This window comes from Camelus ferus, chromosome 29, assembly GCF_009834535.1.
Source record: "Camelus ferus isolate YT-003-E chromosome 29, BCGSAC_Cfer_1.0, whole genome shotgun sequence".
Classification (NCBI taxonomy): Eukaryota; Metazoa; Chordata; class Mammalia; order Artiodactyla; family Camelidae; genus Camelus; species Camelus ferus.
In genome coordinates this window covers 27955561-27973846 of record NC_045724.1, presented here as the reverse complement: position 1 = coordinate 27973846, position 18286 = coordinate 27955561, and the positions used below count along the sequence as shown (strand labels likewise).

Here is an 18286-nt window from a genome sequence, read left to right as displayed (position 1 = left end):
TTTGGTTTTACTTTGATCCAAAGATCTATTAACAATTTTTTGAAAATAGAAAGTGGTTATTAAGTCGTATGTTTATAATTCAAAGGCTGCCAATGAACAGAGAATTAACTAGGTCAAACCAAAAAAGCAGTCACGTGGTTCTGCTGCCGAGATCCAGGGAATCTGAGAGAACCACTTGTGACCGCTTTCCATTTTGTGGTCCTTTAACTTAACCTTAAATTACGACTCAGAGTAACATGGAAACTAAGGCTGGAGGCAGCAGGAGGGAGAGGGGAAACTAAGAACAGTGACTGTATTTTTGCATCTTACACTCTTGAAAAGTTTTATCAGCAATCTGGAAATTCAAGATAGAATTTGAAAAGTTACTTTAAAAAAAACTCTAAAACATGTTTACTTTGTAGATGAACGGTTGTGGCATATTATTTCCCGTTGCTGCTGTGGCAGATTACTGCTAATGTCGTGGTTTCAGACAGCACAGGTTATCTTGAGTTTCTGTACATCAGAGTCCGGCAGGGTCTCCCTGGGCTGAAGCAAGATGCAGCCACCTGGTTTTCCTCCCTGGGGTGGGGGGCAGGGTCCTCAGCTTCTGCAGCTCTGGGGGCTGCACCCCCGGAGGCTTGTGGCCTCTCCCTCATCTGAGCCAGCAGCACACGCGCCCTCACGGCACGTCAGTCCCGCTGGTTCTCCTGCCTACACTCTCCACTCTTGAAACCCCCGTGATTATGTTGGGCCCCTCAGGTAGTCCAGGGTAATCTCCCTGCTTTCAGGTCAGCCGACCAGCGGCCTTAGTTGCACCCATTCCCTTAGCTCCCCGTTGCCACGTGACAGTCCACACTCGCAGGCTCTGCGACTCAGGATGCGGACATCTCCTGGGGGTGCTGTTTCCAGCACCTTGCGTGGTGGTGTTGAGGCTTCTGGTGTGCTCTGGTTGAGAATGGGTCTACAGAAGATAAAGCATTTGTACATGAGCACCTTGAGGTAGTTATTCCTTTTTCAGGGTTTTAGGTGACATGTGTATTTCTGACGTTTTGATAGAAACCTAACAACAGGACTCTAGGACCCCATCCCCCTCCCTCGAGGGTGACAGCTGAACTTCGCCTCCACCCGGGGAGGAGCCTGCAGGGAAGCCACAGGCAGTAAGGGAGGCAGCACAGGGCATGGAGGAGATTCATGCTCCGACACAGGGCTCTACGAGCAGGTAGTGCAGCCTCTCTCCTGCCGCAGGCGCGTAACCTCTCACGCGAAAGGGCCGTTTACTACACTTCCTTCAACCTGACGCCTCGTCTCTGGCTTTCAACAAAAAACCTCAAGTCTTGCTAAAACACCAAAAACGCAGAGTAAAGAGACGAGGACTAGCTTCAGGACCAGACTCAGATCTAGCAGGGGTTCGGGGTCGAGGCAGCCGTGATTAACGTGTACGGGCTCTGGCGGGAAGAGCGAACAGCCTGCAGAAGCAGGTGGTAATGCGAGCAAGAGAAGCAAAACTCTAGAAAGAAGTAGAATTGCTAGAAATAGAAAAGGCTCATTAGCAAGCTGGACATGGCCAAGGAAACAGTCAGTGAATCAGTGTAACTTCCCAAACTGAAAAACGAAGGGAAGGAAAGACTGAAAAAACAGATTATTCAAGAACTGCAGGACAGTCACAGAGTGGTAACGGATACGTAGTGGAACACTCCTCTGAGATACGAGGAGAAGAAACAGAGAAACTGTGGGAGTGACGACGGCTGAGAATTTCCAAACCATGGATCCCGCGGAGCTCAGAGAACACCAAGCAGGGTAAATTACAAAGTAAAAATTACATCTAGGCGCGTCCTAGTCAAACTGTAGAAGATCAAAGACAAAAAGGAAGCTGTGAAGGGAGCTAGAAAAAACAGACACCTCACCTGTAGAGAAATAAGGGTGAGAGTTTCGTTAGGCGTCTCTCCAGAGACCCTGAAAGAAGAAGAGAGTGGAGAGAAGTACCTAAAATATCGAAAGGACAAGCTGCACCTCCCCCGACCCACCTGCTTACCTGTGTTTCTGTGTCCAGTGAAGTTGTCCTTCACCAGTGAAGTTGAAACAAAGTCCTTCTCAGACAAGGAGAATGGAAAGAATTTACTTCCAGTAAGCCTGCCTTGCGGGAAATCTTTTAAAAATTCTTCAGAGAGAAGGCAAATGAAAATAAGGTAGAAATTCAGATCCGCCTTTAAAAAGGAAGCGCGTTAGAGAAGGAGTAAATAAAGGTGAAATAAAAAGTTTTACCTTTTTTACTTTTAGTTCCTCTAACTAGTAACAGTCTGCACAAAATACAGATAGTAAGAATGAGCTGGGTGAGCGAAGCGAGTGGCAGCACTGCGACAGGACTGGCGGGGAGGAGTTCGGAGCACTTTGTTCTGAGGAACCTGAACCACCCCGCCAGGTGTCCTGGTGCTGATGGACCTGGGCTAACTGTAAGTCGTATTGTAAACTCCAGGCAGCCACTAGTCAAGTTTAAAAAAGAAGGGTGCCTGGTGCGCTGAGAGGCAGAGAAAGTCGTCGCAGGAAAAGCTGAGTTAAAGCCCGAGAGGCAGGAGCTGTGCCCTGTGGCCGCGCCGCGCCCTCCTCCTCCTGCCCTCCTCCCCGGGACGAGCTGTGTGTCTGCGCGGTGCGCTCCGACCCCTTTCTCGTGGCCTTTCCTGAATCTCCTCTAGGCTTTTGCTTTTGCTTGGTGGTGATCACGAGGCTTACATAGAACATGTTGTATCTATAACAGCCTATTTTAAGCTGAAAACAACTTTGAAAGCACACAGAAGCGCCACGTGTTTACACACCCCCTCCCGTGTTATGTTTTTAGTGTCATGGTTTCCGTCTTTCTACGTTGCATGTTCGTTAACAAATCACTGTAGGCTGCTGCGGGTTGTTGTAGCTGTCTTTAACACCTTTGTCTGAGTCTTCTCACTGCAGTTGTGGGTGATTCGCCCTCCGCTACTACAACATTAGGGCGTTCTGAGTATAACTACATGCTTACCTTTACTAATGAGCTTTATCCTCAGTACGTTCTCCGGTGCTAGTTAATACCCTTTTATTTTAGCTTGAAGAACTCTTTTTAACATTTCTTGTGTTGATAATCTCGCGACGATAAGCCCCTTCAGCTTTGTGTGTCTGAAAGCACTTTGGCTCTCGTTTAACGATGAGGACAGCCTTGGCAGCAGTGGCCTAGGCTGGCGGTTTCCTTCCAGCACTTTGAAGGCATCTTGCCGCGCCCTTCTGGCCTGCAAGGAGTTTGCAGGAAAACCTCTGCTGGTCCTGTGGGGGTCCCGGGTGTGGAGTCAGTTGCTTTTCCCCTGCTGCTTTTAGGGTTCTCTCCGGTCTTTCGCTCTGACAGTTGAGTCGTGCTGTGTCTCCGTGTGGGTCTTCCTGGATTTGTCTCGTTTAGGGCCTCTGCGCTTCCGGGCTCTTTCCCCAAGGCTGTCTCTTTCCCTGTTGCTCCTGTGCAGATGCTGTCTTGTCCTCTTCAAGAGTATCTGCCTTTCCCCCCTTCGTTGCTGTTATATCCTCAGTCCCTAGAAAGTTGCTTAAAGTGCGTGCTTGGTGAGTACGTGGTTAATGCCCAGGTGACGATCTTGCTGCAGTTAACAACAGGTGTTTCAGAAGAGGGGCTGCTGATTGTGCCAGGAAAGGTAGCCTGGCTGGAGTCGGGGTTCACGTGAAACCCGTTCTTTGCTAAATGGACTGAGGGGCCCATCCTGACTGGGAGCCAGTGGTTCAGACAAAGCCTCGTGGGAGCCCGGGTTTCTGAGGGTAATGCTGTTTGGGCAACAAGGTTTTTATCTGATGGAGTCTTTGTGCCGCGTTTGTTTGCTCCAATTTATGTACTCACTTGTTTGAGTTTTTTGGCTGTTTGAGTTTTTACGGACTCATGAACAAATACACGTGTGGAGAGAGTAGACGTGTGATATCATGTTGTACCTTGTTGTTCTCTGGGAATTCTTGGAGTGGCAACTCCCCTGACTGTGATTGACAGCCCTGGAACCTGGAAAATGCAGCTGGGCATTTCGGAAGGCCCGGGGGATGGTGTGCAGACTTCAGTTTTCCAGAGAGGAAGGACGGCTGATGGCTCATGGTCAGGTCAGTGACATCGAGCAGCTGTTTCTCTGTGTAAAGACGTCGAGCTGGAGGCTCTTGGGATGCAGAGACGAGACCCGTGTTCTCCGCCCTCAGAGCGCGCAGCTCTGCGATGCTGCACAGAGCTCGGCTGTGGGAAGGGGAGACGTGAAGCCTGTGTGGTGTTTCCACGATGAAGGAGCACGTCTGGGAAAGTGCTTGGAAAAGCTGTGTGGAGAGTTTTTATCTGAGAAGAACTTTGGAGAATGGGTAAAGGCAGCTCCACAGAGGAGTGAGGGGGAGGCGTGCGGATCAGGACAGAGCGAGGCAGGTGTGAGGGGCTGGGCTGTGCGGGGTTGAGGGTCAGGGGTCAGTGGGCAGGAAGGAGGCCATGGGAGGGAAAAAGTATGTCAAGTCAGTGACAGTGACCCTTGGCCTGGGTACTTCGATCTCAGTGGCAACAGGTGATTTCAGTACAGCAAGAAAACATGAAAACCTCGATAATTCTGTCACTGCTCACTAGCCAAGTGACCCGCGTGTCGGAATCCTCGTGCCACAGGCCGCACCCCTGGGGAACTCACATTGTTCCAGAGGCCAAGTGTGTGCTGGATTCCAGTGGAGCGGCTGGGCTCAGCAGTTGTGACTGGGGACCCCACGCTGCGTAGGGTTGTGGAGGGGTTGTGTGTGTGCGGGCTGAGATTCCCGTGTGTGTGTGAGCACCGGGGGGCGACCAGACACTGGGACGTGCAGGAGCCCCTTTGAGCCCTAGCAGGATGCTAAGGGTGCTCTAGGATGTGGCATCTCCTAGGGGTTTGACTGGATCTGGTTAGAGAGCTGTCTGAAGGAGTGTGCTGTGCGGGGCCTCGCAGACGACTGGGAGGACAGGGAGACAGAGGTCAGCTCGAGGAGCCGCGCGTCCTCAGGGAGGGTCTGCCGCCCGACCGCACTGTGAACCGGGCCCCCGTGTTCCCCGGGCCCCCACGTCCCCCGGTCCCCGCGTCCCCGGGCAGGGGGCACAAAGCGCGGATCAGTCACATCAGCACGCCAGCTGTGAGTCCTTCCGAACACGTCTCCTACTCTGACTCAGACACTTCTCTCCCTCGTCGTCAGAACCTGCTCATCCAGCAGGGAAGGTGTGAGAGGTGACTGGGGTGTGGGGGGCCCGCCCCGGGTCAGGGTGGGGCCTGGAGGAGGGGCTGTGGGCGCCTCGGTCCTGCGCCTGCTCCAGGCACGGCCTGGGTTGGGGTGGGGGGACTGGGCCAGGCGACTGGAGGACGTGTGGGATGCGCAGCAGGGCCGACGGCCTTAGACCCCCGGGGGCGTCGTCAGCACCGCCCAGGAGACGGGCTTCTGGTCTGGCTCCCGGCCCCTCCCCAAGGGCTCCCTCCGTCTCCCCTCCCCCCTCCATTTCTGCGGAACGGAACGTCAAGAAAAACCTTCTCTTAGCTCACAATCTTCCTTGAATCCCTCTGAACATACCTTGTGTGTGGTGGTTGCCTCCAGGCTAGGTTAGTTTTCCTTCATTCTCTTTTTTTTTTTTTATTTGTTTGTTTTTTGTTTTTGGTGGGGATAGGAATTTAGGTTTGTTTATTTCCTTCCTTTTCTTCCTAATGAAGGAGAGGTTGGTACAGCACCAGAGGACAAGGAACACCAGAAGTTCTGACGGGCCGGGAGGGCAGACGGTGGGTGTTCAGAATTTGGAACACTGGTGATCAAATCTGGAGGGCTTGCTGTGAACGGCACATAAACACACAGCTTGACAGAGTTCACGCTGGGGACTGAGGGCACAGGGAATTCCACGCGCAGTAAGAGCTCCTTTGCGGTGGACTGCCGTGTGAATTTCAAAGCCAGCTTCAAGGAGTTGTCTCGCCGTGTGTTCTCCTTCCAAAGATGGTAACGACTCCCCATCAGCAGCGCGTGATAAACATGCGATCTGTGAATGAGTCATAAACGGCAGAGCACGGTCCCTGGCCGAAATGCTCATTTCCTGGAGAAAATACACTGGGAAAAGTTTAAATAAAACACTCGACAGTCTTTTAATGTTTTAATTGTTGGTTTCGTGCCAGTTCTCTTTTACTAGACAAAAATTCAGTCACTAAAAAATGGCGCCAGGGCCACGGCTGGATGGCGGCCAGTAAATGTTTACGGGCACCGCCGTCGGGGCAGCGCTCCTGCCGAGACTGAGCCGCGTCGCTGTCTGGGCTCCGCGTGGTTTGGGGGAGTGTGACGGGATGTCTCGGTTTTAGCTGCTCGCTTCCCTCCTTCCTTCCGCCTGCTCCCTCCCTTCACAGATGAGCAAGACAGGTGGCCTGGGCTTCCTGGAGCTTCCCTTCTGGGGGATGAGAGAAAATCAGGGCAAAAAGACATTCATGGCTCCAGAGGGTGACGGGCGCCTCGTGAGAACCGGCCGCAGCGGGAGTACTGAGTACCGAGGGGCCGCCCTGCGGGAAGTCTTGGACTTGGACTCTGGAAAGGTTCTGCAGGGCTGCCCCTCGGGGGGCGGGTAGTGCCACACAGTCCTCCCGAGACCCAGCCCCGTCCTTCCCACCCGAGGGCCCGATGGCAGCTTCAGGACTGTGTGTCCTCTCCTGTGTGAGGGGCCCTGCAGGGTCTCAGTTTGGGAGACAGTTTGTTGTTGGGACCGAGGCGCAGGGAGGCTGGGTCCCCGAGGCTGACTCCGCGGTGCTCCTGGCCCCGAGCGTCCACAGCTGCCTCTGTCCCTTCACTCCTCTAGTTGCTTCGGCCTGGCACCAGCCCCTGTCTGGACTGTGGAATTCTCTCTGCTAACGGGTGTGACCTTACAGGACCCGTGGTGATGACCAGCAAGTTCCCAGATGAAAAACCACGTCTAAGTGTCTACAGATGTTACTTTTTAAATTCTATTTTGTGTTACAAGTAATAATTCCTGGTCCTGCATGAGGTCCTCGTTTCTGTCTCCGAGCTCCAGATGAGACCCCAGGCCACCGGCTCTGCATTTGCACGCACAGTCCGCAGGAGCTGGTGTCAGCCTGCCGTCACGTTTACAGACCGGAAGGCCCGTCCAGATGCTTGAGGCGTCTGGATCTCTTCCATGCAGAAAGGGTCTTCCACCCGGACACTCCCCTCGGAGCGGGCGCCTCCTGGGTGCTGTTAGAGCCCAGTGACTGGTCAGACTTGAGGTTTTGTAGCCAGAAGCTCGCCTTACTGACCTCTGCCCTTGGAGTCTTAGAGACTCCAGTCACTCAAGGATCCAGGAAGCTCGCGTGAGCCCAGGTTTCCTCGGAGGTCACGCTCTCCGTAGACTGCTTCGTCACTGTGGGAGTCCATCCTCAAAGGCAGCCGTCGGCCGTGCCTTCGTTGCCCTGGGCGACGGGCGGCGTGCTGTCCCCTCCAGTCTCTGAGGCGACCTGAGGGTGCCTGGCAGGGTTCAAGGCTCTTTATACCTGCAGGAGGCGGAGACGCGTGTGTCTTGCTGCCTGAGTCCCGGTCGGGGTGCTGGTCTGGCGCCCGGGCAGGTAGCCCTGAGCGTGGCTGGGCGCAGAGCTGCTGCCGGTTCCTGGCTGGTGCTGCTTTTTCCCGGGGGGACGTGACCGGCCTGTGAATCCCCGGCCATCACCTGTCACCCCCCGCCTGGCCCTGCTGCGTCCCCCAAGGTCTCAGCCCTTGTATCTGGAAACTCCTGTTTCCAGCTAATGGCCGTTCCTGTTGCCGCCTGGCCCTGGAAGTGTCGCCACTACACAGAGCCGTGCCGTGCTGTCGTCCCCTCCGATGGCCGCCCCCGGCTCTCCTGCTGCGGCCGCAGCCCTGGCCAGCCCCGACCTGCCCCTCCTCCCCAGGCCGCGGCTGGCTGGGCTGTGCGGCCTCGACAGCGACCTTGGTCCTGCAGCCCCCGGTCCAGACCTGGCCACCACCTGTTTCTGTCTGGCCTGAAGGCTGAGAATTGAGCCTGCGTTTTGATGAGTCAGCATCTTTTGCTGAAGCGTTCTATTTGTGACACGTGGCAGTCACACAAAATGCCGGTTTCAGCGTCGGTGAATCAGCGTCACCTGGGTGTTTCCCGGTGCAGGGCGGCGGCCAGCGGAGAGCGCGCAGGCCGAGGGGCCCGTAAGCCCCGTTCACTCACCGTGATGGCGCTTCACAAAAAGCTGGACAAATTCCGATCTCCACAATCTTAATCTTTCCGAAAACCTTTGTGTTACTCCACTTTTTTGTTGCCAGCGTACTTTTATCTTCTTCAAGTTTCTTTATTATTCCAAAAGGTAAAAAAATCAAAACTGAACATAAAAACAAAACCTCTCAAACCCCCCAGATTCTGTCCTCTGTGGTTTATATACCAGTTTAATGGAATTTTTATTCCTGTGAAAAATTTGCTTCATCCCAGATTATACACTGAACGCCTTCCTCCCTCTACGCGTTCTTACGTGTTTCTGCATGCGAGTTCGGCATCCTTTTAAGCCTAAGGTTTGAGCTACTGTCCTATGAAAATGTCCCGTGCGTGGCTTCCATGGCTGCTCAGCTTCAAGAATACAGTGAGTCAGGGTGTCACAGAGAAGCAGCTTTCTCAGCTCACCACTGAGCACCAACGTTAAGGTGACGTAATTTTCCGTCAAGTCACAACCACCTGATGGTTCGCAGCTGCCCTGGTCCTCAGACCCCAGTGAGACTGAAAACAGGGGCAGGGCCAGCGGCTGGAGTTCGCGAGGGAATTTCGTCCTGGGGGGGGCAGATGGCTGCGGCCTGTGCCGTGTCGGGTGCGCCTGGGGCCGTTTTCTTGCCTTTCGGGTCAGTCGGGCCTTACTAACAAAAGAGTAGGTTCCTGGAGAACATTCTGTGCTGGAAGGTCATCTGGACACTTCCCCCAAACAAATGAAATCAAATCAGGTAAGTGTGAGCTCGAGGAGAACAGCAGGAGGACCAGGGGCCCTGAGAGACGACGGGTGAGGCCCCACGGAGGGCCGTGACCAGAGCGCCGCAGCGTCCACCCCAGGCCGCGCGTCCTGTTAGCGTGGGACCTGCTGAGCCCCTGCACGTGGGTGTCTGCCCGACCGCCGCTCAGGGACAGCCTCCTCCGGAGGCTGTGGGGCCTCGTCTGGGCTTCCCAAAACGAGCGTGTTGTTACCTGCCAGCTGGTGGTCCGACTGCCATCTGCAGAAGTCAGTTCATCCTTGGCTTGTGTTGCGTTTGTAAAGACTGCTCACCCATGGGGTCGCCCCGGGGTGGAGGGGCCGTGTGTGCGGGAAGACCCCGTGGATCTCAGGAGTGGCCCGCCTCTCCTGCAGCCTCTCCTGGAGCTCTGCTCAGTGGGTTTTCCGTGGATTTCACCTGGTGGTCGTCTGAATACCAAGTTGCTTATCGCAGCAGAATTAAGATATGCCTAAATGTTTGTAAAGCGTATTATTCTGGAAGTTTGGGGAAGGAGAGAGACTTTTCTGTTTCTCTGTGTAATTGACTGTTTTTCAGGCCACGTGGTCCTGGAGTAGGAGTAAAGCCACAAAGAGAGCAGCTCGGGGATGTTTCCTGTGTCTCCTCCACACAGTCAGAGTCTGGGGCCTAGTTCACACTTGGTTTCCTGCTGTTTCTGGGAGTCTCCAGGGGCTGCCTCCCGGGCCCGGTTCTCTGAGCCACGCGAGCCGTCAGTTCCCAGTTCTCTGCTCTGAGTTCGGGGCTGTTTCTGCCCCGGGTTCCCTGGTGGCCTGAGCCCCCACATCTTGTGGACCCTCCATCCAGCCTCCCTGATGGCTGGGGTTCGCGGGCCACGCGTGTAACATGTAAAGTTTAAATCAGACTAACAGACGGTTACCACGCGTACATACTCTGTTCTTTTTTCTGGATACACGCCTTCACAATGACAAAGTAGAAACACATGAAGCTACAGTTTTTGTGTGACTGAAAGCAAAACAGCAAAGATGAGTTTAGTTGCTATTCCACATACCTGAGTGCTCTGTAGATGTTTGAATGAATAATAAAGTAAAATACACACAATTAATACATACTTATCACATACAGCTTGTTTTTTCTTGCCTTATTTCAGCTGAATCATGAATTACATAGCTGTAATAAAGATTTTTGCATAATGTGTGTTCAGTTAATAATAATGCTGTCAGTTATTAAAATGGAAATATTTTTATAAAAATGTAAATTGAAACAAGTGTGAAATTCTTTAAAAAATTTTTTTAGTGTATTTGTGGGAAAGGGTGAACTACAAGCGTCCTTCTACTCCGCCATCTTACTTCTCTCCCTAAAATTATTTTTTTATGTTTTTGCAAAAGGATTTTTCTTTTTTACATCCAAAAGATTTTTTATTGAAGTGTAAGATTTGCAATGTTGGTTTCAGCATACAGCAAAGTAGTTCTGTTGTATACATATACATACATATATATTTTTTCATTTCAAATTCTTTTCCATTATATGCTATTATAAGAAATTGAAAATACTTCCCTGTGTGGAAAAATATCTTTCCTTTAAAATACTAAAAATAATTAAAATACAAAATGCAAATTTCAAAAATGAGTGTCCATTTAAAATAAAAATTATTGACAAAAAGCTGAAAATTTAAATTTAATTTAAAAAATCTGATAATCTAATATCATACATATTTTTATTGTATTTATATTTTTATAAACACAAACCAATTTGCAAGACAGTGCCTGTCTTGTTGCTGATGTGGAGAACTGGTGTCGTGTTCCATGCGTGGTATGTCTAGACCCACGAATGCAAATTTAAGAGTGATGTGAACGGAGATTGCAGACTGTTTTCCCAGGGACGGCGGCGCCTATGGCACAGACCTGTGGCTCCCTCAGGACCGGTGAGTGGGCACCCCTGCGGCTCAGTGCTCTGCCACCCAAGAGTCTGCTGTGTTGTGATGGCGGGTTGAAAAGGTAGGTTAACCGTTCTTGCACGCGTGTGACTGTCCGTTCGTCCTCACACCTGAGCGTCCCCCTGTGGGCAGTGGCTCAGCCCCCACACCTGCGCAGCATCCGGACGCGGCCCCTTTGGGCTGGGATGTTGGGGCGGAGGCAGAGATGCTGTAGCTGGGCCAGCCCTGCACCAGACCCCTTGCGGAAAGCGTATCCTTGGCGTTGTGTCCCCTTCTGGCTTGCTGCCTGCTCTTCAGGACCAGCAGAATGGGTCCAGCTCCTAGGCTGTGGGTCTTAGATTGCACTGAACTGGGGAGAGTTTCTGCCTGTGGCTTGTGCTTCATCCCTTCGTAACCAGAGTGGACGTGTGCCCTTGACGTCCCGAGGAGGTCAATTGAAGCAGCTTTGATTTCTGCTGGCTGTGTCCAGTCCTCTCTCGCTGGGAGCCAGGCAGGAGCGCAGGAGGCTGGGTGGAGGGGCCCTCCGTGCACAGAGACCGGACCCGGTGGCTGGTCCTCCCTGGATCCAGGCGCATCTGTGGGTCTGGATGCTCTTCTCGTGTGAAGGAGTCTTCCTAGGGCGCCTGACCCTCATGCAGACACCCCCCTCCTGGGCTCCTCCATCTGTCCTCCAGACGTCCACCTGCGAAATGCCTCAGTTGTTGCATCATGGTTGTGTGCTTTTGTAGCATATGGAAGCAAGAAAGCGTATAAGCCAGCGGTTTGCCATCCACGTGACATCTCTTTAACAAGATGAGGTAGATTTAATAGCTTTAGGGACGTTTTCATTGTCTTTCACTGCTTGTTTTTCCTACGGAAGGGAACTCCTGGTTCAGTGTTCAGACGTCACACGGTGCCCTTTTTCTTAATATTCATGTCAGTCTTGCCAGGCTGTGGTGGTTTTCTCCATTTTTTTTTTTCAGATGAGAAGCAGAGTTTTATAGAAATTGAGTGATTTGCTGTTAGTAAGTGCCAACATCAATATTTGAATACTGGTTGGTTTGATTTTAAAGCCTTTTTGTGTGTGTGTGTGATAAACTGTCTCTTGGTTTTCACTGCCACAAGTAAATTCCACTTTGAAACCTTAAATGGGAACCCAGATTACTTCTGCTAATGGAATCTGGGGAATGAACGAGTCTGTGTCACTTAAAAGCTCTCTGTGATTATCACCTTCGACTCAGTGCTTCCGGGATCTGCGAGACTGTGTGGACTGATTTCCTGGGGCTCTCATACATGGGAACCTCGGTTATGATTCATCAAAAACCAAAATAGCTACAATACAGGGTTCTGATTATGGGATGCGTGTTGGTGAGGACATTAAGAGGACAGGACAGGAGACTGGGAGAACACTGACTGATCGTGCTATTCTTCAGAAACGTTGGAGACTTGAGAGCAGGGGAGGGTCTGCTTGGTGGACCGGGGCTGACGACGTGTCGGACAAGGTCACCCGGAGGTGCAGATGTCCAGCAGGCCACAGGCACGCGAGTAGGTTTCTGTATTTTGTTTCAAAAGGTCACTCCGCTAGCAGGAGCTGGAGGAGTGTGAAAAAAGTGGTAAAATAAAGGCAAGAGTTGGGAGTGGGTCTTGTCAGCCAGAGTGACGGTTCTGAGGACTGAGACCCGCCAGGCTGGATGTCACGAGGGTGCCACATGGTCTGGTCTCGGGGCCCTGCAGGTCTTGGGAGTTCTTCAAGCCCTCTGCATGGCACAAGGTCACCTTGGAGAGAGCTGGCCTGCGTGGTTCAGGTGAGAGGGGACGTGGAAGGTCCCCAGCTGAGGCCGGAGGAGATGGGCTGGGCAGTCTGGAGCCAGAGGAAACAGGCACCATGGCCCGGGCAGGGAGCTGGGTGGATGGGGCAAACCCTGACGCCGGTGAGGGGAGCTTTTCGTCTGCGTGGGCTCCTTGGTCCCACATGTGGACTGCACAGTGCCATCCTCTGCACACACTGAGGGGATCCATGTGGGGTCGAGGTGGTCCCTGTTCCAACACAGAGGAACAGGCGACTGCCGGTGACTTTACCGCCAGGAGCTTCTGTGTCCCTGAGGAGGACTGATGCCCAGCAGACCCCGAGAGCAGGACTGTGGTCCCCTGATGTGGGAGCAGCAGGGAGCCCACAGTGAGGCGAGCAGTGACTGGCTGGGCAGCGTGAGGTTTGCGCACTGCCAGTCACGCGGGTTGTGGGTAACGGGCCCTCCCCCAGCCGTGGGCCGTGTTGGGGGGAGAGAGAGAGAGGGAGAGAATGCATTGGGGGCTCGGTGGTTAGACCTTGTCTCACGCCCGCCCCTCCCTCCCTGTGGAGAGGCCTATCTGCTCTCTCTCCTCTGAATCAGAGCTGACACCTCAGCTGGCCACGTGGGCAGTCACAGAGGGCGTCATTGTGGCCCTGGCCCCAGGATAGTGCTGGGTGCTCCTAGGGCAGTGCTGGGTGTTCTCAGACCAGTGCTGGGTGCTCCCGGGCCAGTGAGGGTGCTCTCAGGCCAGTGCTGGGTGCTCCCGGGCCAGTGCTGGGTGCTCTCAGGCCAGTGCTCTCAGGCCAGTGCTGGGTGCTCCCGGGCCAGTGCTGGGTGCTCCCGGGCCAGTGCTGGGTGCTCCCGGGCCAGTGCTGGTTGCAGGCTGTGACGTGGAACTGAGCGCCTGACTCTCGCGGATGAAGATCTAGATCTTACACAGGGTCAGGGCGGGCAGGTGAGGCGTCAGAACAGCTGGGCTGCATTTGGGGGAGGAGCACACTCTGAGGGTCGTGTTGAAACAGCGTTGGTTCTCTCTCTTCTCCGTTTGTCCAGAGAGAGGCCACCTGGGCTGGTGCAGACACTGTGTCCCGGCTCCTTCGCGCTTCCCGCTCCCCCTGGTCGGTTTGCCATTTTTGCCCTGATTCCGAGGGTGCCGGCTCCTTGTCCAGACGTCACCCTGTGTTCAGGCAGGGGGAGGAGCAGGAGGGAGGGTCCGCCGGCTGCTCTCGCTTGTCTCAGGAAGACCATGGCCTTCCCAGTGGGCCCTGCGTGCAGTTCTCTATTGCCTCCCTGACGGCCCGGCTGTCCGGCCGCAGAGCTTGCTGCTGTAAGAAGCAAGGAGAGGAAGGACTGTGGTGAGTTCCAGCAGAGTTCCCGCGTGTTCTTTAAATGTGGGCGTGTCTCTGTCGTTTCAGGTGTCAGTCACACAGGGATGCAAATACAGCAGTTACACATGCGTGCGTTCTCCTGCGAGGGTCGTCCATGAAGTGGACCCCAGCGGGCCGGCCGGGGGCTCTGCGGGGTGGGCCGGGCTGCAGAGACCTGCGTTGGGAGTGGCCGCCCACGGCGGGGGGGGGGGGCGGGGCGGGGCGGGGCGGTGGCGGTGGCATGGGTCCGGAAGCTGGCGAGCTGGCGACTACTCACCAGGCTCTAGAAGTGCCAGATACAGCCAAGGAGTAGTTTGTTTCCCCTTGCAGCCCAGAGAGGAGTGGCCATGCTGCGTGGCCGACGGGTTTCCCGGTGACAGTGCGTCGTGGGTCAGACGTCGGGGTCCAGGAAGTCCACCTGTCCGTCCCTCATCGCCAGGCCACACCTGAAGCCGGGTGTCCGGATTCTAAGCTCAGGCCACGTCTGTCCCAGGGCCTCCTGCTCTATCCTGCCCCCTCATCCTCCTTCCCCGTTACTGCTCTAGGCCTGGGGACTTGGAGCAACTTGAGAGAGGGGACCGCAGGAGGAACTGCATTTCGTATCCCCTAACTCGAGGAGAGGCCCCGGGAGACACCCCCGCACCCCGGCGTGTGCAGCCTGGGCCGGTGACACTGGCCCTTCCCCCGCCGGTCTCCTCCCTGTGGGGTTCCTCGGAGCCCCGCCAGCCCCCTGGCCCCACCGCCCACCTTTACTGCGGTGCGGCTCCTGTGCAGGAAACGGCACGCATTTCGGGTGTGCAGCTGGGTGAACTTGGGCAGATGTGCACACCCATGAAGCCGCTGCCACAGGCTTCACTCCATCTGAAGCACGCTCACTGTTCATTGCAGACCTTGTATCTTGTGTGTTGTGTGTGTTTTTGTATCTATCTAGAGAGAAGTTCGCAGAAGCAAATCAAAGTCAGACAAGACCCCACTGTGTGGAAGGGTTCACTCTGTTCACTTGTTGACTGAATACTATTCTGGAATCTTCCTGTGTGTCTGAGACACGCAGCTGTAGGAGGGTCGTATCGACGTGAATAAAATGATTTTGTGTTAGGCCTGGTAGTCCTTCGATGACAGTCTGTCCTGGGCCTCCATCTGTGCTGTAAACAGCTCGGCACCGCTAGTCTTTGGTGGTTGGAGCAGGCTGCCTGCTGCATGGACGGCTCCTGCACACCCGCTCCTGCTCCCCGGGGCAGGGACCCACCGCCCGGCTTGTTCGGGTGGTCGTTATCCTGCTCGCCTGGGTGCCGGGCACCATGAACGGTGCTGGACGGTGAACCGTGCGGGGCCAGAGCAGCTGTGACCCGTGACGTGAGGAAGGACTTTTCCCTGGCTGCCTGGGAACACCGAGTCCTGACCTCCCTGTTTGGCTGCCCACCCACCCGCCCGGGGATGGGGTGCCCCAGCCCTAAAGTAAATGCAAGAGCTGGAGTTCAGAACATGTGACAGAGCTGAAACTTGGAACTGGAGCGCTCGGAAACAGCCTCCGGAGAGAGCAGTCAGGACGAGGAGTGTGTGCACACTTGCAGCGTGCTTCGCGGTCTGGAGTCTCCCCGAGTCAGAGCGGAGCCCGGGGCCGCCAGGCGGGGCAGGGCAGCGCGATGGGACCGGACTCAGCGACCCCGAGGACCCGTTTCGTGCATCTGCTTCCATTCGGTGTTTGTGTCAGGCTGACGTCAGATGCCACACGCGGAGCTGTGGGGCCCGGTATTTGCACTCTGCTCCCCTGGTTTTCCTGGGGATGGAAAAGCCACTGTCAACACAGGGCGTGGGCTCGGCTCAGAGAGGCCAGAGCGGGCGTGGGGGTAGGCGGTGCACCAGCCCCGACCCCGTGCTCCACCCCGCCGGCGCAGGGGCGGCTCTGTGGCTCAGGAGCGCCCCCTCCTGGGTGGTGGGGACGCGGGGGCCCTGGGCGCAGAGGGGAGGCAGGCAAGCACTGATACACGAGGGTTTCTGGGGAAGGACTTTCAGAAGAAAGGCTCTGGGTCCCCAGAGCTCACTTACCTTGTTGTGATTTCTTGTTCTGGTAAAATTTCAGCGTAACTTTCTATTGTAACTGTGTGTTCCTTTTCCTAACGAAGGGCTCCCAGCTGCCTAACATTTTGAGCCTGGAGCCTGCACACGACGTTTGGTCTGTGCCGTCGTGACACGCTGTGCTCCAGGGGGCCGGTTCCGACAGCCTGACCCCGCGTGGCGCCTCCCGGGCCCTCAGGGTCCACACCGTCAGCAGCAGCCTGTGTGTGCTGCTCCAGAGGGTGAACCCCCAGAAAGAACCCTCTTCCTGAGCCTGCCGGGGGGTGCAGTGCTGCCGAGAACCCCACCTGCGGGCCCGTGCTGCCCCCACCCGGGTCGGGCCTGTCGCCCGGCTGGCCCGGGCACCCTGATCCTCGGGGCACCGCAGTGCGGGCCGGGCTCCATGGGTCTGACGTAGGAGCCTGGGTCCCCGGAAGCTGGAATCTGTGCTGTGGACGGGGTCGAGGCTGAGGCTGCTGGGCTGGCCCCCAGCCCTGGGCCTCAGACCGGAAGGTGGGCAACGCCGAGTCCTCCTCGCAGGACGAAGCCCACGCCCCGCGGGTGCAGAGGTCCTGCACAGATGGCCGCTGCCCCTGCGTTGACCTCCCCTCACGAGGACGCAGCACCGCCCGCAGAGCAGTCGGCACCTCAGCAGTCCGGGGCTCTTCCGAAGCCTTCGCACAGCGTGTGCTTAAAACAAATAGTTAAATAGTCTTCTACTTTAAGACAGAAGTGACGTTCTCTGCAGGCCCTCATCCTGCTCCCAGAGCGACTCCTATGCTCGGTGAGCTTGGTTCAGTGTGAAAGGGAAAAGAAGCCAGAATTTCGGACCTGTCCCCCATCCCGCCGTGGAGGCCCTTGCTTGCCGAGTGAACGCACCTCTGCCTGAAGACAGCTGCTCTCAGACGCGTGTCCTGGACGGCCGGCTCCCGCGGCAGGTGCTTGGATCTGAGGCACATTGTCGGGCCTGCCTTCCCACGGATGCACTCGGGGCTGCCTGCCAGGCAGTCCTAAAGTCCCTCAGGGCTTTGTCCCTCGGGAGAGTAAAGAGCGGGTGAGCGACTGCAGCCTCCTGGCTGGGCCCGGAGGGGAGGCCGGCCTCCATCCGCCTGGCGCCTTGGACGTGTGGGCAGGGAGGAGGTGGCCCCTCTCTGGATGGGGGTTCACGGGCCTGCATTTTTATCAGCCGCAGGCTCGCAGCCCCCTCCTCCGGTGTGGTCGTTCCCTGACTTGCCGGAGTCTTCCTGAACTTTCAGCTCCACCCTCGGTGACCCTGCTGCCAGAGCCCAGAGCTCGGCGCCAGACTGACCCACTCCCGCGACGCCAGACCCGGGGCCCCTGAGGGGGGATCTCAGGCTTCCTTCGCCCCCTCCCCGGGAGACCTCAGAGGTCTGCATACTGAGGCCGCTGGCCTTGCAGGGGCTGAGACAGAGACGCCCCCCAAGTCCTGGGTGGTTCCCCCGGCCTCAGTGCTGGGCTGCGGTTTGGTGGACAGAAGGTTAGGTTCTGCTCAACTGCGGTGGCGGCCAGCTTTTCTTCTCTCCAGTTTTCAATGTATCCAAGGCCTCTGTTTTCACAAATTATGGTACAATAAATTACTAAAAAAAAAAGTAAAAAACAAGGGCATACCAAGTACAACTTGCGTCGTTTGTCTTTAGAGCCAGCACATGTGTGACAGACTGCTGCGACCGCTTCTCAATGTTTCCTCTCCGTTTCTGCTGCAGACCACGCACTGCTGTTGTGTGACCGCCTCCTCCTGAGTCGTGCAGGGTCCTGGAGTGTGAGTGTGAGAGTGTGTATACGTGTGTGTACGTGTGAGTGTGTGTGAGTGTGTACACGTGAGGGGAGGGGCACTTCGGCTGGGCGGTGAGGAGCCCATGTGGGACGCGTGGGTCTGTATAACTGGTGCCTGCAGTGACACACACCCGGGGCAGGTGCACAGAGGAAGTCCTGGGAACAGACCAGGCAGCCGGGCCAGGAGACTGAGCAGGGCGCCTGCGCCGTGGCTGCACCCAGCGCGACGGGCCGTGTGCAGGCCCAGGCCAGGTGGGTGTCCCCAGCCCGTCCTCCCAGCCCCGAGAGGACGGTTGGTCAGCCCTGTTTTATGGCCAGGACACTCAAAACCCTGAGCACGTGCCCAGGAGGCAGGGCCGGAACCGAGCCATTCACTGTGGCCCCAGGAACGCCTGTTCCTTTGAGATGAGTGTTGTGTTGACTCTTGTTGGAAGAGGGTCAAC

General features: G+C 55.6%; 1 long non-coding RNA gene across 1 annotated transcript; it reads left to right on the top strand.

Moving 5' to 3' along the window:
* Window positions 1-15601: 15601 nt before the first annotated feature.
* On the top strand, window positions 15602-17659 carry LOC116660473. The gene is made up of 2 exons (XR_004316018.1): window positions 15602-15743; window positions 16118-17659. It is a non-coding gene; the product is annotated as an uncharacterized LOC116660473 (long non-coding RNA).
* Window positions 17660-18286: the final 627 nt, after the last annotated feature.